The following is a 21,108-nucleotide window of genomic DNA, read 5'->3' as shown; positions in this document are numbered from 1 at the left end:
TATTAGCTAAGAAATGTGCTAATTGGTGACATTAAGGGTAGAAAGCAGGACGAGCAAGGTATAGACAGCCCTGGTGGGGGTGGGGTGGGGGGAAGGGATCGAAATAGGCTAAAAGCTAGAGATAAAACAATGGATGGAAATACATTTAAAAATAATGGAAATAGGTGGGAAAAGAAAAATCTATATAAATTATTGGAAAAAAGGGGATGGGGTGGAGGAGAGAGTTCATGATCTATAGTTGTTAAACTCAATATTCAGTCCGGAAGGCTGTAAAGTGCCTAGTCGGAAGATGAGGTGCTGTTCCTCCAGTCTGCATTGAGCTTCACTGGAACATTGCAGCAGGCCAAGGACGGACACGTGGGCATGAGAGCAGGGTGGTGTGTTGAAATGGCAAGTGACAGGGAGGTCTGGGTCATGCTTGCGGACAGACCGAAGGTGTTCCGCAAAGCGGTCACCCAGTCTGCGTTTGGTCTTTCCAATGTAGAGGAAACCTCATTGGAAGCAGCGAATGCAGTAGACTAAATTGAGGGAAGTGTAAGTGAAATGCTGCTTCACTTGAAAGGAGTGTTTAGGCCCTTGGACGGTGAGGAGGGGGAAAGTAAAGGGGCAGGTGTTACATCTGCAATTGCATGGGAAGGTGCCGTGGGAGGGTGTTGAGGTGTAGGGGGTGATAGAGAAGTGGACCAGGGTGTCTTGATTGTCTGCTGATGGTAGTTGACATCTCTTAGTCTGGAATGTATCTTTGTGTCCTTGTTAGACAGAGATGCAGTCTTTGAATACACGAGCCAGGTCATTTGACCTTCAGCAGCCATCTTTGCAGCACAATGACCATTTTAAAGAGAAAATCAGTTTCATAGAGTCCACATTGAATAAAGTTCATGCCTTCAAAGTTAGGAAAATGATGTGTCTTTACTAGGCCTAACAAATTGTTAATTGTAAGAGAAAAAAGTAAAATACTGCAGATGCTGGAAATCAGAAACAAAAGCAGAAGCTGGAAATGTTCACCAGCTCAGTCAGTATTTGTGGAGAAAACAGGATTTGGTCAACATTTCAGTTCTAGGACTCTTCCTCAGGACAGGAGGATCTTACAGTTGAACATCACTTAAATAGGCAAACACACGCAGGAAAATAAAATAGCCAGGAAAATGATTAGTTGGATGTGGTAATCTGATGTGTAATATACCTTTAAGAAGAATGTTACAATGAGAGATCACATGATCTTAGTATCCAATAGTAGAATGGCACAGACTACTAATAGTCAGTAGTCTTTAGTTAGAGCCTGTAATGTAGAGACAGGGAGCAGACAACAGGTGTTGCGAAGGATAGGTCTGGCCACGCTGCTGCGGAACGCTCCAAGTAGTTGGACCGGGCCGTACCACCTGTCCCTCGTGGAAAAATTTATGCAGAGAAACACCTTTGACCACAAGTCCGTCAGGCAGTGGTCGGCACATAAAATCTTAGAGGCCCTGCGGGAAAAGAAGAGGGTGGATCCTGTGGGATGGTTCCCCGAGCAGACTGTCAAAGCCATTTGGCAGAATGCCTCATCACCAGAACCTTCCAACAAGCACCAAGGTGTAGCTTGGCTGGTGGTGAGAAAGGCCCTCCCCGTCAGATCCTTCCAACATGCCAGGAGTCTCACCCTCCTCTTCACGTTGCCCTCGAGGTGGCTGTGGTGGGGATGAGACCAATGTTCATCTCCTTGTGGAATGTGCCTTTGCAAAGAAGGTCTGGAGAGAGATGCAGTGGTTTCTGTCAAGGTTCATCCCTAGCAGTTCAGCGACACAGGACTCTGCTCTACAGGCTGTATCCAGGGACGTACACTGAGACAGACATCAACTGCAGCTGGAGGATCATCAACTCGGTGAAAAACGCTCTTTGGTCTGCCCGAAACTTGTTGGTCTTCCGGCACAAAGAGTTGTCCCCAACCGAGTGTTGCAGACTGGCACATTCCAAGGTCCAGGATTACATACTGAGGGACGCACTATAGCTTGGGGTAGCCGCCTCAAAGGCCTTTCTGCCATAGTGCACCGAGGGGCCGGGTGAATGTACGCATTGAATACTAATTGTATTATAATTATACTGAAGCACCTGAGTGCAACATGATGTATGTTGATAACTCCAATATCATTGTCTGATTGTCTGTAATGACCATATTGAAATGATTGTAATATTCATTAATTGTATTGAAGCACCTCGTGATCCATGTGTAAAAGTTGAATCTGATTGTACTCTTTGTGATGGCGATTTTGAAATGTTTTGTAATGTTCTTCCAGATATTTTATGAATAAAGTATATTTTTCAAAAAAAAACCCTAACTTCTGAGTTCCTTTGTAAATATACAGAATGTGCTCTACCTAAGAACTGTCTGCTGATCTACTCTGTCTACTGTACCACCTCGGCCATCCCGAAACAAGTGCGCAACCCCGATCCATAAGTCCAAACAAACTAGTGACCAGGGTCCAACAGTGGAGGATAAAAGACGGTTAAATGGCCAAAGTGATAGTTGCAGGTGATAAATGAGGCACAAGAGAAATCAAAGTAAAAGATATTTATGAGATAGTGAGTTTGTGATATATATTTATGAGAGTGTGTGAATATCTAAGAGGATAGGTAGAAAGGGAAATGAGAAAAAGCAGAGCAGATATTATGGCTGCAGTGGAAGAAAAAGTGTAGTTTGACACCAAACATACAACATACAGGTTATCTGGTAATAGATAGGGGTCCTCATGTCCATCCCTGTAAATACCAAACATCCAACCCACACTGCCAGTACAGAGAGCCAGTTTATACAAATAGCTACAGCTTGTGTTTGGTGTTGTGCAAGTTAATCTTAAAGGCAGGGAGCAGCAAAGAAGCTCCCAGAAAGACAATCATTGAACTTTTTGAGCGACTCAGCCAGCCAGCCTGTCTGCTCTTTGAGCTAAGCATTTTTCTGTTGAAAAGTATGCTGCATACTTATAGAATTTTAAGCCGTTGCCTGTTGATTGGAACAATAATAAAATCCAAATTAAAAACTGAATTCAGATTTAAAAATGCATTTTCATCACAGCGTTCTAATGAGGGGGCAGTTACGGAATGTGACGCAGGATCACACTCTTCAAAAACACCTGATGGATCACTTTTTCACTTCACCTGCACACTGGTATTCACGACCACCCCTGCGGTCCACAATGAATTATTTAACTTCAAACATATAAACACTTCAATGGCCGACACAAGATTATGTTCCTCCTTTTCATTTCCGTCTCTCTTCCGGGTCGCTGTGTTTGACTCTGACGGTTTAATGTGTAAAATGTGTAAAATTCCCTCTCCCTCCCGTTCCTGACAGGAGCCAGTTCCAGACTCAACATGTTAAAGTGATTGGAGACGTTTTAGAAAGTTTCCAACTTTTCACTGGACAATCTCCAGCAGGTCCCCGATCAATTCCTTGTCTTTGATCGGGACCTTTCAGCATGAATAAAAACCATTCAATCCCACTGGGAATGGGTCCTTCCCCTGAAATGAAAGAATATTTGGGATTCACCTCTTACTTTCCCACAATCTGGTCGAAGATTTTCCGTCTTTTCCCAACAGATTTGTGATAGGGCAAGTGCGTTGATCACAGAGATAAAAACAAAAAAACTGCGGATGCTGGAAATCCAAAACAAAAACAGAATTACCTGGAAAAACTCAGCAGGTCTGGCAGCATCGGCGGAGAAGAAAAGAGTTGACGTTTCGAGTCCTCATGACCCTTCGACAGAACTTGAGTTCGAGTCCAGGAAAGAGCTGAAATATAAGCTGGTTTAAGGTGTGTGTGGGGGGGGGGGGCGGAGAGATAGAGAGGTGGAGGGGGTTGGTGTGGTTGTAGGGACAAACAAGCAGTGATAGAAGCAGATCATCAAAAGATGTCAACGACAATAGTACAATAGAACACATAGGTGTTAAAGTTAAAGTTGGTGATATTATCTAAACGAATGTGCTAATTAAGAATGGATGGTAGGGCACTCAAGGTATAGCTCTAGTGGTTTTTTTTTAATAATGGAAATAGGTGGGAAAAGGAAAATCTTTATAATTTATTGGGGAAAAAAAAGAAGGGGGAAACAGAAAGGGGGTGGGGATAGGGGAGGGAGCTCATGACCTAAAGTTGTTGAATTCAATATTCAGTCCGGAAGGCTGTAAAGTCCCTAGTCGGAAGATGAGGTGTTGTTCCTCCAGTTTGCGTTGGGCTTCACTGGAACAATGCAGCAAGCCAAGGACAGACATGTGGGCAAGAGAGCAGGGTGGAGTGTTAAAATGGCAAGCGACAGGGAGGTTTGGGTCATTCTTGCGGACAGACCGCAGGTGTTCTGCAAAGCGGTCGCCCAGCTTACGTTTGGTCTCTCCAATGTAGAGGAGACCACATTGGGAGCAACGAATGCAGTAGACTAAGTTGGGGGAAATGCAAGTGAAATGCTGCTTCACTTGAAAGGAGTGTTTGGGTCCTTGGACGGTGAGGAGAGAGGAAGTGAAGGGGCAGGTATTGCATCTTTTGCGTGGGCATGGGGTTGTGCCATAGGAGGGGGTTGAGGAGTAGGGGGTGATGGAGGAGTGGACCAGGGTGTCCCGGAGGGAGCGATCCCTACGGAATGCCGATAAGGGGGGTGAAGGGAAGATGTGTTTGGTGGTGGCATCATGCTGGAGTTGGCGGAAATGGCGGAGGATGATCCTTTGAATGCGGAGGCTGGTGGGGTGATAAGTGAGGACAAGGGGGACCCTATCATGTTTCTGGGAGGGAGGAGAAGGAGTGAGGGCGGATGCGCGGGAGATGGGCCGGACACGGTTGAGGGCCCTGTCAACGATCGTGGCTGGAAAACCTCGGTTAAGGAAGAAGGAGGACATGTCAGAGGAACTGTTTTTGAATGTAGCATCATCGGAACAGATGCGACGGAGGCGAAGGAACTGAGAGAATGGGATGGAGTCCTTACAGGAAGTGGGGTGTGAGGAGCTGTAGTCGAGATAGCTGTGGGAGTCGGTGGGTTTGTAATGGATATTGGTGGACAGTCTATCACCAGAGATTGAGACAGAGAGGCCAAGGAAGGGAAGGGAAGTGTCAGAGATGGACCACGTGAAAATGATGGAGGGGTGGAGATTGGAAGCAAAATTAATAAATTTTTCCAAGTCCTGACGAGAGCATGAAGCGGCACCGAAATAATCATCGATGTACCGGAGAAAGAGTTGTGGAAGGGGGCCGGAGTAGGACTGCAACAAGGAATGTTCCACATACCCCATAAAGAGACAGGCATAGCTGGGGCCCATGCGGGTACCCATAGCCACACCTTTTATTTGGAGGAAGTGAGAGGAGTTGAAGGAGAAATTGTTCAGCGTGAGAACAAGTTCAGCCAGACGGAGGAGAGTAGTGGTGGATGGGGATTGTTCGGGCCTCTGTTCGAGGAAGAAGCTAAGGGCCCTCAGACCATCCTGGTGGGGGATGGAGGTGTAGAGGGATTGGACGTCCATGGTGAAGAGGAAGCGGTAGGGGCCAGGGAACTGGAAATTGTTGATGTGACGTAAGGTGTCAGAGGAATCACGGATGTAGGCGGGAAGGGACTGGACAAGGGGAGAGAGAAGGGAGTCAAGATAACGAGAAATGAGTTCTGTGGGGCAGGAGCAAGCTGAGACGATCGGTCTACCGGGGCAGTTCTGTTTGTGGATTTTGGGTAGGAGATAGAAGCGGGCCGTCCGAGGTTGGGCGACTATCAGGTTGGAAGCTGTGGGAGGGAGATCCCCAGAGGAGATGAGGTCAGTGACAGTCCTGGAAACAGCGGCTTGATGTTCAGTGGTGGGGTCATGGTCCAGGGAGAGGTAGGAGGAAGTGTCTGCGAGTTGACGCTCAGCCTCCGCGAGGTAGAGGTCAGTGCACCAGACAACAACAGCACCACCCTTGTCAGCGGGTTTGATGACAATGTCAGGGTTGGACCTGAGAGAATGGAGTGCAGTAAGTTCAGAGAGAGACAGGTTAGAATGGGTGAGAGGAGCAGAGAAATTGAGACGACTAATGTCGCGCCGACAGTTCTCAATGAAAAGATCGAGAGAAGGTAAGAATCCAGAGGGAGGGGTCCAGGTGGCGGGAGAATATTGGAGATGGGTAAAAGGATCCGTTGAACTGGGAGAGGACTCCTGCCCAAAGAAGTGAGCCCGGAGACGAAGACGGCGGAAGAAGAGTTCAGTATCATGCCGAGCCCGAAATTCATTGAGGTGAGGGCGTAAGGGTATGAAACTAAGTCCTTTGCTGAGCACTGAACGTTCAGCATCGGAGAGGGGAAGGTCAGGGGGTATAGTGAATACACGGCTGGGGTTGGGACTGAAAGAAAGGGTGGGGACGGAGGGACAGGCAGGGGTGGAGGGTCCTAGATGGGTGTTGGTGTCGATGAGTTGTTGGAGCTTGCGTTCCTTAGCACTTGAGAGAAAGAGAAAAAGTTTCTTGTTGAGGCGTCGGATGAGCCGAAGGATAAAATGAAACTGGGGGCACGCGCAGCTTTGAAAAAGGGTACGGCGGTGCTGCTGGAGGGAGAGGTCGAGTGTGTCCATATGGCGGCGCATGGCACTGAGAGTGGATTTCAGAATGTGACGGGAACAGCAGTCCGAGAAACGTTTTATGTCCCGGAGATACCTGTAATCCTGGGTGGGTTCGAAACATGAGGGGTGGAATTCCAGTTGAAATCCACGTGGGGTAAGTCGGAGACGGAGACAGTCACTGAGAAAGGAGATATGGCTGTGAAAGCGGGTTTTAGTAAACACCTTGTCAAACACTAGGAGAGAAATGGAAAGCAATGAAGGTGAACAAGGCAACAGAGAGATCCGGAAATCTTGTCGCAGAGAGGAACAGAACTTCTTCAAGGAGGTAGGCATTTCTTGAAGAGCAGTGGCAGTGGCAGAACTCATTTCTCGTTATCTTGACTCCCTTCTCTCTCCCCTTGTCCAGTCCCTTCCCACCTACATCCGTGATTCCTCTGACACCTTACGTCACATCAACAATTTCCAGTTCCCTGGCCCCTACCGCTTCCTCTTCACCATGGACGTCCAATCCCTCTACACCTCCATCCCCCACCAGGATGGTCTGAGGGCCCTTAGCTTCTTCCTCGAACAGAGGCCCGAACAATCCCCATCCACCACTACTCTCCTCCGTCTGGCTGAACTTGTTCTCACGCTGAACAATTTCTCCTTCAACTCCTCTCACTTCCTCCAAATAAAAGGTGTGGCTATGGGTACCCGCATGGGCCCCAGCTATGCCTGTCTCTTTATGGGGTATGTGGAACATTCCTTGTTGCAGTCCTACTCCGGCCCCCTTCCACAACTCTTTCTCCGGTACATCGATGATTATTTCGGTGCCGCTTCATGCTCTCGTCAGGACTTGGAAAAATTTATTAATTTTGCTTCCAATCTCCACCCCTCCATCATTTTCACGTGGTCCATCTCTGACACTTCCCTTCCCTTCCTTGACCTCTCTGTCTCAATCTCTGGTGATAGACTGTCCACCAATATCCATTACAAACCCACCGACTCCCACAGCTATCTCGACTACAGCTCCTCACACCCCACTTCCTGTAAGGACTCCATCCCATTCTCTCAGTTCCTTCGCCTCCGTCGCATCTGTTCTGATGATGCTACATTCAAAAACAGTTCCTCTGACATGTCCTCCTTCTTCCTTAACCGAGGTTTTCCACCCACGGTCGTTGACAGGGCCCTCAACCGTGTCCGGCCCATCTCCCGCGCATCCGCCCTCACTCCTTCTCCTCCCTCCCAGAAACATGATAGGGTCCCCCTTGTCCTCACTTATCACCCCACCAGCCTCCGCATTCAAAGGATCATCCTCCGCCATTTCCGCCAACTCCAGCATGATGCCACCACCAAACACATCTTCCCTTCACCCCCCTTATCGGCATTCCGTAGGGATCGCTCCCTCCGGGACACCCTGGTCCACTCCTCCATCACCCCCTACTCCTCAACCCCCTCCTATGGCACAACCCCATGCCCACGCAAAAGATGCAACACCTGCCCCTTCACTTCCTCTCTCCTCACCGTCCAAGGACCCAAACACTCCTTTCAAGTGAAGCAGCATTTCACTTGCATTTCCCCCAACTTAGTCTACTGCATTCGTTGCTCCCAATGTGGTCTCCTCTACATTGGAGAGACCAAACGTAAGCTGGGTGACCGCTTTGCAGAACTCCTGCGGTCTGTCCGCAAGAATGACCCAAACCTCCCTGTCGCTTGCCATTTTAACACTCCACCCTGCTCTCTTGCCCACATGTCTGTCCTTGGCTTGCTGCATTGTTCCAGTGAAGCCCAACGCAATCTGGAGGAACAACACCTCATCTTCCGACTAGGGACTTTACAGCCTTCCGGACTGAATATTGAATTCAACAACTTTAGGTCATGAGCTCCCTCCCCCATCCCCACCCCCTTTCTGTTTCCCCCTTCTTTTTTTTTCCAATAAATTATAAAGATTTTCCTTTTCCCACCTATTTCCATTATTAAAAAAAACCCACTAGAGCTATACCTTGAGTGCCCTACCATCCATTCTTAATTAGCACATTCGTTTAGATAATATCACCAACTTTAACTTTAACACCTATGTGTTCTATTGTACTATTGTCGTTGACATCTTTTGATGATCTGCTTCTATCACTGCTTGTTTGTCGCTACAACCACACCCCCCCCCTCCACCTCTCTGTCTCTCTATCTCACCGCCCCCCACACACACACCTTAAACCAGCTTATATTTCCGCTCTTTCCTGGACTCGAACTCAAGTTCTGTCGAAGGGTCATGAGGACTCGAAACGTCAACTCTTTTCTTCTCCGCCGATGCTGCCAGACCTGCTGAGTTTTTCCAGGTAATTCTGTTTTTGCGTTGATAACAGCTCGTCCCTGCAAACCTCCGCTGTCGTCTTTCATTGAGTTACTGAATTGAGTAATAGTTTTTGGTTTCCACACGGTTGGTGTCTGGCTGCATTTTGATCCTTTTTCCATCAATATCTCAGAAAAAAAACTCTGAGCCACCCCAGGGTCATAAACCCATCTCAGCCAGACAGACCCACGATAAGGATCTCAAACTCTGATCACCTCCCTTCCCTCCTCCATCCAGTTCTCTCTCCCCTTCCCACAACCCCGCCCCCCCCTCCCCCACCCATTAAAGGACCGGGTTTGACATGCTGAGACCTTAAGTTTAAGAGGCCCTATAGCATTTCCAAAAAAAAAATGTATTATTCTAACAAAAAGGACAATGAAAATAGAAACATTAAAACTAGTTCCAGGGAGCAGAGCCGGAGGGCGGAGTCCCAGAGCAGTCAGTATAAAAACCTTAACAAAAACAGTATAAAAACCTTACCTCGGGGTTTCGAGGCCTGGTTCCAGGAGTCAAGAGTCGGAGGGCGGACCCCGGGTCTTAAACTGTGAAACTCAGTTACAAAATATTTCGAAAGAAACTGAGCAACAAAATTGAAATAAGGGACAAAGATTCATATAACTGTGAACTTATGGCAAATTAAAATTGCTGGTGCTTTAAAGTAAGATTACCCAAGGAAAAAATGGCCGACATTGTCTCACGACCTTAAGGACCTTTTTTTTTGCCAAAGATGCAACAACAGCCAGAGGTGCAAAAAGAACTGACCTGCTGAATATTGCCAGCATCTTCTGTCATTTCAAATCTCCAGCATTCACAAGTACTTTGTTTTTTTGTGAACTGACCACACTTCTTCAGAACAAAAACAGAATTACCTGGAAAAACTCAGCAGGTCTGGCAGCACCGGCGGAGAAGAAAAGAGTTGACGTTTCGAGTCCTCATGACCCTTTGACAGAACTAGGTGAATCCCAGGAAGGGTTGAAATATAAGCTGGTTTAAGGTGGTTGGGGAGAGAAGTGGAGGGGGGTGGTGTGGTTGTAGGCAAAAGCAGTGATAGAAGCAGATCATCAAAAGATGTCACAGACGGCAGAACAAAAGAACACATAGGTGTCGAAGTTGGTGATATTATCTAAACGAATGTGCTAATTAAGAATGGATGGTAGGGCACTCAAGGTATAGCTCTAGTGGAGGTGGGGGGAGCATAAAATATTTTAAAATAATGGAAATAGGAGAGAAAAAGAAAAATCTATATAATTTATTAGAAAAAAACAAAAGGAAGGGGGAAGAAACAGAAGGTGGGTGGGGATGGAGGAGGGAGGTCAAGACCTAAAGTTGTTGAATTCAATATTCAGTCCGGAAGGCTGTAAAGTGCCTAGTCGGAAGCTGAGGTGTTGTTCCTCCAGTTTGCGTTGGGCTTCACTGGAACAATGCAGCAAGCCAAGGACAGACATGTGGACAAGAGAGCAGGGTTCCATTACAAGCCTACCGACTTCCACAGCTACCTTGACTACAACTCCTCATACCCTGCTTCCTGTAAGGACTCCATCCCATTCTCTCAGTTCCTTCGCCTCCGTCGCATCTGTTCCGATGATGCTACCTTCAAAAACAGTTCCTCTGACATGTCCTCCTTCTTCCTTAACCGAGGTTTTCCACCCACGGTCGTTGACAGGGCCCTCAACCGTGTCCGGCCCATCTCCCGCGCATCTGCCCTCACGCCTTCTCCTCCCTCCCAGAAACATGATAGGGTCCCCCTTGTCCTCACTTATCATCCCACCAGCCTCCACATTCAAAGGATCATCCTCTGCCATTTCCACCAACTCCAGTATGATGCCACTACCAAACACATCTTCCCTTCACCCCCACTGTCGGCATTCCATAGGGATTGTTCCCTCCGGGATACCCTGGTCCACTCCTCCATCACCCCCTACTCCCCAACCCCCACCTATGGCACCACCCCATGCCCACGCAAAAGATGTAACACCTGCCCCTTCACTTCCTCTCTCCTCACCGTCCAAGGGCCCAAACACTCCTTTCAAGTGAAGCAGCATTTCACTTGCATTTCCCCCAACTTAGTCTACTGCATTTGTTGCTCCCAATGCGGTCTCCTCTACATTGGAGAGACCAAACGTAAACTGGGCGACCGCTTTGCAGAACACCTGCGGTCTGTCCGCAAGAATGACCCAAACCTCCCTGTCGCTTGCCATTTCAACACTCCACCCTGCTCTCTTGCCCACATGTCTGTCCTTGGCTTGCTGCATTGTTCCAGTGAAGCCCAACGCAAACTGGAGGAACAACACCTCATCTTCCGACTAGGCACTTTACAGCCTTCCAGACTGAATATTGAATTCAACAACTTTAGGTCTTGACCTCCCTCCTCCATCCCCACCCCCCTTCTGTTTCTTCCCCCTTCCTTTTGTTTTTTTCCAATAAATTATATAGATTTTCCTTTTTCCCTCCTATTTCCATTATTTTAAAATATTTTTAAATCTTTTATGCTCCCCCCACCCCCACTAGAGCTATACCTTGAGTGCCCTACCATCCATTCTTAATTAGCACATTCGTTTAGATAATATCACCAACTTCGACACCTATGTGTTCTTTTGTTCTGCCGTCTGTGACATCTTTTGATGATCTGCTTCTATCACTGCTTTTGACTACAACCACACCACCCCCCTCCACTTCTCTTCCCCCACCCAACCTCCCCCCACCCCCCCGACCACCTTAAACCAGCTTATATTTCAACCCTTCCTGGGATTCACCTAGTTCTGTCGAAGGGTCACGAGGACTCGAAACGTCAACTCTTTTCTTCTCCGCCAAAGCTGCCAGACCTGCTGAGTTTTTCCAGGTAATTCTGTTTTTGTTTTGGATTTCCAGCATCTGCAGTTTTTTGTTTTTACACTTCTTCAGAAGCTAATGAAAGATGTGGTTGCAAAGACTGTCGGGAATCTTTATGTACTGTGTAACAAGAATAACCAAATCTGGACAACTCAAATCCTGCATATAAATCCTATCGTCCTCAGGAAAACACCCAAGCTACTGTATTGGAGAAGGAGTGAACCGTCGCCTGTGTCATGATTTTTGTATAATGTTGGACGTTGGTGGAATACAGAGTATGTTGATTGTAACTTTCCCTTCACAGCTGTATAACATACTTGTGTAATTTGTTAACTTTAAAATGCTGAGATAAACTTGTTTACTTTTGCATCACAGGGGGAGATATGTAGTGAAAATGCATCAGAGAAATGAAAGCCTGATACTAGCTCTGAAAGAAATGGGCCTTTAAAAAGATACATTGTAAAAGATCACACAGCGGAGGATGGATCACCATAGCAACAAGAACATGACCAGGCCGGGTGGAGGTCATTTTAAACACCTGCAAAGCTGGACACTGACAAAAAAAAAGTGGTGTGCATTAAATGTGGGCTGTATTTATTAGAGCCCATTGTTGATTAACCATCACTGCAAAATTGTGGCTCCTGGTGAGAAAAAGCTCCTTTAAAGCCAGGCAGCATTCAGAGTAAAAAGAGACACAGTTCCACCTTAACTGCTTCAACATTGCTTTTCACTCCCTAGCAGCTCCACCTCACCTGGTATCTTTGGGATGAATTTTTAGGCCCCAATGCGGGGGGCGGGGGAGTGTTGCTGCTGCTGCTATGCTGCTGGCCAGTTAACAAATCCTGTCCCTGGGACATTTTACTGGAGGAATGGGGGTGACAGTGCTACTACCCACAAGCTACTGGTGCTGTATGAAGGTACTTTAAAAACCAATTGTGGCTTATTGCCAGAGGCTGACTGGAATTTTCCAGCTGTTTTAAAGGCCCCTGGAGGCCTGACAGTGCACCTGACAGGCTTTGAGGCCTTCCTTGCCTACCTCTCGGCTGTAGCTCCTGGCCACCCTGGGGAGGGATGCCCCTCCCCTACAATGGTGGCCTGGCTGCTAAGGGTGTTTTTTTCATTTTAAAGTTTTGGAAGTTGGAAAGAGGGTGCCTCAACTTGGAGGTGCCCTTTCTCTTGCTTACCTAAAAAAGCAGATGCTGCTTCTGTGCCGGAGGGCCTCCTATTGGCCCTCCAGCTTTGACAGTCTGCCCAATTGGACTGTGAGCCCGTCTTATGGCAACGAATTGGAAAATTTGAAGAACAGAACACTTGGGTGACTATTTCCCATACATTGGGAGCTTCTAACCTCCATTTGACCCCAATGTTTAGGTTCTGAAGCTCACGGGGAAAATTCTACCCTTCATGACTGCTACGCTACTTCACAACTTCATGCCTATACAACTGTATAGATTGCCTGAGAAGGAGATGATCTTGCTACAAGGGAAAGCCATGCTTAACCACAACGATATCCATCAATATACTTGGAATCTTGGGGCAGAATTTTCACTCCCAAGTTGGGAGCGCAGAATCAGGAGAATTCCTGACTCAGCAAACCCTACTCAAGAAAAAGCGCCCTGAATGTTCAGATCTTCATTCCAGGGGAACAAATGTTAATAGGAGTCGAGCTCACTGCCCCCAGAAAGAATTTGGAAGCAGCCGCAAGGGCTGCCGGGTGCTGAGGCAGGCTGGTCAAAAGCCCTGACCTGATGCTCTGGAACTTCATCCCAGATGTAAAACACTCAATAAAATCAAAAACAGCCCTCATCCCTCACAATCCCGCCCCAGCACACTCCCCATGCTCCATCCATTCCAACTCATGCCACCTCATGCCCCCTCATATTCTCCATACCAACTTATGTCTGTCCACCCACTTCCCATTGCCCTATATAACCCTATGCCAATTTAGTGCTGCCTCATGCCTATCCATGCCCCAATCATCCCAATGGCCATTTATAACTCCTATGCCAACTTAGTGCCAACTCATGCCAACCCATACTCCCTTTCACCAATTTTTTCCCATTACACCCTCCTTGTCAACTCACTCTTGTTCCACCATGGACAGACCTCAGGAGCCATTCTGAGATGAGATGAAATAAAGTTCTAAGTGTCTATTGGAGAAAAAATTGCTCATGTTGATAAAAAGTCATTCAATACATTTAAATTCTTTCAAATACTTAATACTTTATGAAAACAAATATTTAATTCAAGTAGGTAATCCCTTATGTAAACACACATTTGCATCAGAAACAGAAAATGCTGGAAAAACTCAGCAGGTCTGATAGCATCTGAGGAGAGAGAAACAGAGTTAACATTTAGAGCCTGTATGACCTTTCTACAGAGGTAAAGGGGAGAATTTTGTCCCCGTCAGGCGGGCCGGTCTTACCTCCCCCTGGCATCCCAGCCTCACTGCCACCGGTGGACTTGGGCACATGGTGCCTCTCCAGCTCCATCGACTCCTGCTCATATCTGGTTATAATCGCCAACTGTGCCTGTCCTCCGCCAGTCCGCATCTGCTCTGCGGTGTGTGTGGTCTTCTCCTGAAAAGGAGAGAGAATCATTAATTAGTCCATGTAGCTGGATTGCCATTGCAGCCCTGCCACCCCCACCTGAGTGAAACATTGCAGGGCTCAAATGAATCGTGGCCCTGGAGCAGCCGTACACTCACACCAAGCAGCCGGGCTGACCCCCTTGTCCACATGCTGCCTCCATCACATTTGCCACCTGCACAGTATAACCTTGCAAAGCAAGGACGCAAGAGCACATGGAACACCAAGGGCAGCAGATGGATGGGTGCCCCACCACCTGGAAGTTCCCCTCCCAGCATGTCAGCAGCCTTACTTTGACATGTTTTGGAGTTCCAGCACTCCAGCCTAGGCGCAGATCCTTGAAGTAGCCCCCAAAACAGTACTATGGATGTCAGTCTACCACATGCAGCGGGTGCAGGACCCAGGTCAGCACAACCCTCTCACAATGAATTAGGCATGGACAATGAATTCTGGCCCACCCAGCAAAGCCACATGCCATGAATGATTCAACACTGTAACTATATTCAGAGATGGGGGCAGTGGGGTTGGGGTTGGGGGGGGTGTGCAGGGGTGGTGGAGGGCGGGGGGAAGCCTAACCACTGTGTTAAGTGACCCATGCCAACATGGTACTCACCCTTCCCAAGTGCGAGGGGACATTGAAATGCTTGCAGCACTGAACCCAGGTGCATCGCATCATGTAGTGCAAACTCACATTCTCTGCCACAGCCTCCTAGGTATGTTTGGTCATGTGTGGAGGCCTCCTCCTGTGCCTTGGAATGAGGATCTCACACTGTGCAGCCACCTCCTTGAGGAGGGCAGCAAGGTACTCATCCGAGAAGCGAGGGGCACACTGCCCTGCTGGCCTGCCCTCCTGCCTGGCCTGCTCACCAGAGGCGCTCTGGGGAGCCCTTCTGCTGTCCATGGTTGACAGCCTTTGCAAGGCTACCTGGGCACTCTTTAAACAGGCCGCCGGGTTGCATTGGACCCGATGGCAGCATGTGGACAAGGGGGTCAGCCCTGGCTGCTTGGCATGAGTGTACGGCTACTCCAGGGTCACAATTCATATGAGCCCTGCAATGTTTCACTCAGGTGGGGGTGGCAGGGCTGCAATGGCAATGCAGGTACATGGTGGACTAATCAATGCTTCTCTCTCCTTTTCAGGAGAAGACCACACACAACACCGCAGAGCAGATGCGGACTGGCGGAGGCCAGGCACATATGGCGATTATAACCAGTTACTAGCAGGAGGTGATGGAGCTGGAGAGGCACCATGCGCCCAGGTCCACTGGTGGTAGTGAGGCTGGGGTGCCAGGGGGAGGTAAGAATGCCATCTGCTAAGGTCACCATGTCTGTCCCTGCAACCATTCCACTGCTGACTGTTTAGTGATTTAAGCTTCCAACATGGGCTTCCCAATGATTCTGGAAGGAGGAGTGCATACTGCTCCGGGGGCCAGGCACACATATTGACATTGTCTCGACTTGAACTAATCAAATGTCCTTGTTCTTCCTTTGAGCATCACCGGAGCAGGGCCAGGATGAGGAAGCAGAGGGGCCGCCATGAACACCCGAGGGCCCAGAAGAATTACAAGCACCAGTTCCGCCAGGCAGGCACCAGTGCAGATACTAGCACCTTGGTTGAGATTAGATCAATTGGCTAGCATCCCGGGGCACAGCGGTGAGGGCACTTCACACTCGTTTGAGGTACAGGCGGAGACAGAGTATGCCCATGGCGCCGGCAGTCAGAGGACTGCAGGGGACCAGGAACATACTCAGTCAGTGGCTGATGATAGGCCTCTGGAGTCATCCCAGAGGCAGCAGACGCTGGAAGTCCAGCAGGGTGTGCGGGAGGATCTGGTGAAAATACATGACGCTATGCGTGGCATGGTCTCCATTCTGGAGGAGTCCATGCGGAGCATAAGCAATACATTGATGCTCATGACCAAACACAATGCTTCCTCCATGGAGAGAGTGGCGACTCTCATGGAGAGGCTCCTCCAGGAAAACAATCAGGGCTTCCTGGGGATGCACTCAGACCAGCAAGAGCTCACAGTGGCATTGATCTCAGCTGGTCAGTGTCAGTGTGGGAGATGGATTGGACACCAAGTATCCCAGCTCGGTGCCCATCCATCAATGGTGAGCAGGGAGGTCCGAGCGACCTCACGTCGACACAGGAGCTGCCTGTCGTCTCTGCGGGCTCCTCTCAGCGTGCTCCAGGTGAGGGTAGCAGGTCCTCCACCCCTCTGCCAGTGACCGTGGGATCCGATGAGACTGCAGCTACTGGGGAGATGCCAGCTGTGGAACTGAACGCTCCCTGCCAGGTGGGGTCATCAAAGCTCCACGGGCCAGGGGATGACCGCTAAGGTCATAGAAGCCAACAGGACAGCACAGTGAGGAGGCTGTCTCGAATTCCAATAACAGCGAGGGGGGAGCACCAAGATGTGGTACCCGAAAATGTAAACTTAAGGCAACTTAGGTACACCACAGGCTTCTCATCGGTTTTATGTTGCCCCGCTATTAGTTGATTATAATTTAGTGTGCAACTCAGCACCTTTGAATTAAGTCTCTTTTCTGTTTTATTTGTTACATTCATTAAATGCTTTATTTGTGAACATGGCTCAGGGTAATTCCTTACTTCTGCAGGTGTACTGGAATCCATGATGTTATGGGTGACTTGTTTGTCATTGAGCTTAATTGACAAGGCACATAGATAATGTTCCTAACAAGGCAGATGTTGCTCTGAGGTATCAAGTATGGAGTCTGCAGCCCTGGCGTGTGTTGAAGGTCCATCTGTGGTGGGCTAGCTGAAGGTTCATTGGATTGAAGCCTCCTGGGTGTCCCTGCCTCCCTGGAGGTTGTCCGGGTCAGCGTCTATCCCCTTAGTGTTCTTATGTGCGTGATCATCCTTAGACTCACTACTAGACTCATTGTGTGCAGCCGCAGCATCTGCGTCTACATCTTCTTCCTCCACTGCATTCCCCCTTTCCAGTGTCAGATTGTGGAGAGTGCACCATGCAACCACTATCAGTGACATACGATCTGGGGGGTATTGCAGTGCACATCCTGCAGTCCAGACATCGGAAGCGCATCTTGAGAAGACCAATGGTCCTCTCTACCATAGCCCTTGTGGAGGTGTGGCTCCTATTGTACCGCTGCTCAGCCTCTGTTCTTGGATGGCGGAGAGGCATCATGAGCCACCTTTTGAGGGGATAGCCTTTGTCACCCAGCAGCCATCCATCCAGACGGGCTGGAGCACTGAAGACCCTCGGCACCTGGAAGTGTCTCAGGATGTAAACGACATGGGAGCTGCCTGGGTATCTTGCACAGACTTGCAGAATCTGCATCCTATGGTCATACACTACCTGCACGTTCAAAGAGTGGAATCCCTTCCTGTTGACAAAGGCATCCGGCTCACCTGCATGCGTGTAGTCGATTGCACCCTGGAAGCGGATAACCCAGCAATCGCCGCAAAGCCTCTGGCCCACTTGGCTTGGCTAGCCTTATCCCAGCGGTAGTGAATGAAAGTCAATGCATGCCTGAACAGAACGTCTGTCACCTGCTTGACACAAGTGTGGACAGCTGACTGGGAGACTCTGCAAAGATCACCCACCAACCCCTGGAAAGAGCCAGAGGCATAGAAGTTGAGGGCAGCCGTGACCTTCAACGCCACTGGCATGGAGCATCCACCCACACAGTTGGTACAGATCTCAGGGCCTACCAGCTAACAGATGGAGGTCACTGTCTCCTTTGAGAGAAGGAGCCTCTTTCGACACTGCACCTCAGATACATTGAGGTAGCTGCCTCACCAACCGTGTACCCTGGCAGCAGGATAGTGACATCTCCTGCAGATCCTTCTGCCTTGCACTTCCTGTTGGCCTTGCACCCTTTGAGCCTGCGCCTCTCCTCCCACAGGTAGCTTCCCTGGAGGCTGAATGTGGTCTCCTAGCCTCCTCCCCCTTCTGGCCCTCCCTTCCTCCTCAGAGGAAGTGCCTCCAGTGGAGAGCACAACTCCCATTCCCAAGCTAAGGGAAAGCTTCCTGAAGCAAGACCCCAAGAATGATGTTTACTCCAGAGTCCTGACCTGAAGCCTATTATTCCTGTCCAAGCAGCTGTGAAGAGATTTGAAGTTGTTCTGTTCACACAGGCAAGTAGGAATAAGTTTAAACATTATATGTCTACAAAAGGCCACACGCGATCTCACTCATCTCTCTAATCCTGCCCATGCATTTTAAAAATGTGGCCTACTTGCCTGTCTGTCATGCCCACGTGATGATCTGAAGATCACACGGGCCCTGAAAAATTGCCGTCTATTTGTGGCTCAAGGGCCTTAACTGGCCTGTTAATTAATGGCGGGCGTGCATCAGAGATCATCACGTGCCTGCCCACCGAAATTTCGTGATGGTGCGCCGTGATGTTGGGACGCACACCCGATGTCACCGTGCGTCATTTTATGCATTGGTGAGCGGGCCTGCCCCTGCACGCCATCAAGAAAATTCTGCCCAAAGAGAAGTAGAAACGTGATGAAATTTACACTGTTTGAGGGGGTGGAGCAAGTGAAGCTGGATAGAAGGCCAGCAATAAATGGGTGCTTATCGCTGGCCTTCTTTTCAGCTTCACCTGCTTCTTTCCTTCATCCCCTGCATCTGCATTATTTTGCTTTTATCTATACGTTTGTATTCATAGCCCTATATCAAAGACTTGGAACTGTCAATTAACTGTCAATCAAACTGTGAATTTATAAGTCCCCACTGTGATAATGATAAGCTGTGGAAATTGTCATGCAGCACTAACCCTATAATCTTAAAGCGAGATGATGACATAATGGTAATGTCACTGGACTAGTTGTAATCCAGAAGCCCAGGCTAATGCTCTGGAGGTATGGGTTCAATCGCTACAGTTGTACAGGACATTTGTAAGACCACATCTTGAGTATTGTGTACAGTTTTGGTCTCCTTATTTAAGAAAGGATATGAATGCAGTTAGAAGCAGTTCGGAGAAGATTCACTCAACTGAGACCTGGGATAGGGGGATTATCTTATGATGAAAGATTGAACAGGCTGGGCCTGTATCCATTGGATAAAAATAAGAGGTGATTTTATTGAAACATAAGATCATGAGAAGACTTGATAGGGTGGATGCTGAAAGGATATTTCCTCTTGTGGGAGAGACTAGAACCACAGAACACTTTAAAAATAAGGGGTCTCCCATTTAAGGCAGAGATGAGAAGAATTTTTTTCTCTCAGAGGGTCATGAGTCTTTGGAACTCTCTTCCCCCAAGAGTGGTGAAGGCAGGGTCTTTGGATATTTTTAAGGCAGAGGTAGATAGATTCTTGGCTAATAAGTTAGTCAAAGGTTATTGGGGGAAGGAGGAATGTGGATTGGAGGTCACAATCTGATCAGCCATGATTTTATTGGGCCTGAACTTCCACGGTTTGGTATTCAGAGTCAGATTGCTACTCAGTTCCTACAATTTTACCTGAATATCTTCTCAATCCTTTCTTGCCCAATCTTCTGACTCAGTCCAGACGAGAACAGTACAAGGCAGCGAGCTCCTGGGGCCTTCTTTCGAGGGCTTCAGAGTGGTTGCTAGGAGGTCCCAGCCCCTTTTTTACAGCATTCGCTGCTGTAATCAAGTAGGTTTAAAGGTCCAACCACTTTCTAGCCAGGGAGAAGATAGGTTTTTCAGGTAAGTGGTTAGAATTTGAGGGGGTTTGGGGGAGTGATGGTTTGCCGTTTGGGGGTGGTCAGGCACTTGAGGTGGGGGGAGCCAGCAGGGGGAAGGGGGCATTAGGGAGGGGGTTCGGACATTTAGGGGGGCCTAATAGTCATGGAGAGGGGTGTGGTCAGTCAGTCGGTCAGTTGGGGGGGCGGGGTGAGGGGGGTTTGGAAAGTCAGGGGACGTGGCTGTCGACTAGTTGGTGGGGTGGTTGAGGTCAGGTAGGGTCAGGCTGGGGGATATTCGGTGTTTGCAGGCAGTCTCGGGGAGGGTGGAGTTCCCTGGGGGATGGGTGGGAGGCTTCCTGTAGTGGGTAGTTGGGGGGATTGGTGTATCCCGTGTGGGGGAGAGAGTCCTCAGGGTTCAGGGGGTGAGTGAGTCCTCCGTGGGGGCAGTATGGGTCTGTATAGTGGTTGCCCAGAAGCTAGAAGTGGTTTTAATTCTTCTAACTTTTTCTGGGTAACTATTAATGTAAGACAGTTGAAATCATCTGAAGTTTGCAATTTAAATTGCATTTTAAGATTGTTCTGAGTGCAGGGCAATTGCCCATCGGAAATTTACACTTCCCAGGAAATTGCCTTGCAAACCTTCCAGTATGGTTTCCCAGCACATCTTTAGGGTACCCCACAGATACACTGATGTGAAGTTCGGAAGTTATGGCCCATTGATTGGTGGAAAGCACTTGAGGGGCCTTCTAGCCTCCCCCTGCTCCTGCTCATGAATTCGTAATCCCACCACGGCAGCTGGTGATATTTGAATTTAATTAAAAGATCTGGAATTGAAAACTGGCCGCAGTAATGGTGACCATGAAACTGCCATCGATTGTTGTAAAAACCCATCTGGTTCACTAATGTTCTTTAGGGAAGAAAATCTTCCATTTTTACCCTGACTGACTGATGTGACCCCAGACCCACAACAATGTGGTTGAATTTTAACTGCCTTCTGAGATGGCCTCACAAGCCGTTCATTCACTTCAAGGGAAATTAAGGATGAGCAACAAATGCTGGCCTGGCCAGTGGGGCACACATCCCATGAAAGAATAAATAAATAAAAATAATGACAACCTTCAGGCTTATGTCTACAAACAACTAGTGGAATTGCATGCACTGATTTCTTTTCAACTGCACAATTTTTTT

The 21,108-nt window shown here is 48.5% G+C and overlaps 1 protein-coding gene and 1 long non-coding RNA gene across 5 annotated transcripts in view; one reads left to right on the top strand and one right to left on the bottom strand.

The window, feature by feature from the left end:
• The window catches only part of LOC121278097 (4-galactosyl-N-acetylglucosaminide 3-alpha-L-fucosyltransferase 9-like), a 60,918-nt gene extending 51,555 nt beyond the window's left edge, over positions 1 to 9,363 (bottom strand). For 2 of the 4 annotated variants that reach the window (XM_041188163.1, XM_041188164.1), the window contains exon 1: positions 3,524 to 3,716. The gene's annotated coding sequence lies outside the window, so the exon portion shown is untranslated. Of the gene's footprint in view, positions 1 to 3,523; positions 3,717 to 9,343 lie in introns of those variants that run through there. The other 2 variants (XM_041188165.1, XM_041188161.1) reach the window with 2 other exon arrangements.
• LOC121278098 lies at positions 8,790 to 12,466 on the top strand. The gene is made up of 3 exons (XR_005943050.1): positions 8,790 to 8,849; positions 11,878 to 11,967; positions 12,068 to 12,466. It is a non-coding gene; the product is annotated as an uncharacterized LOC121278098 (long non-coding RNA).
• Positions 12,467 to 21,108: the final 8,642 nt, after the last annotated feature.

The sequence above is a fragment of the Carcharodon carcharias genome, chromosome 5, assembly GCF_017639515.1.
Source record: "Carcharodon carcharias isolate sCarCar2 chromosome 5, sCarCar2.pri, whole genome shotgun sequence".
Lineage (NCBI taxonomy): Eukaryota > Metazoa > Chordata > Chondrichthyes > Lamniformes > Lamnidae > Carcharodon > Carcharodon carcharias.
This window is presented reverse-complemented; position numbering and strand designations above follow the sequence as displayed.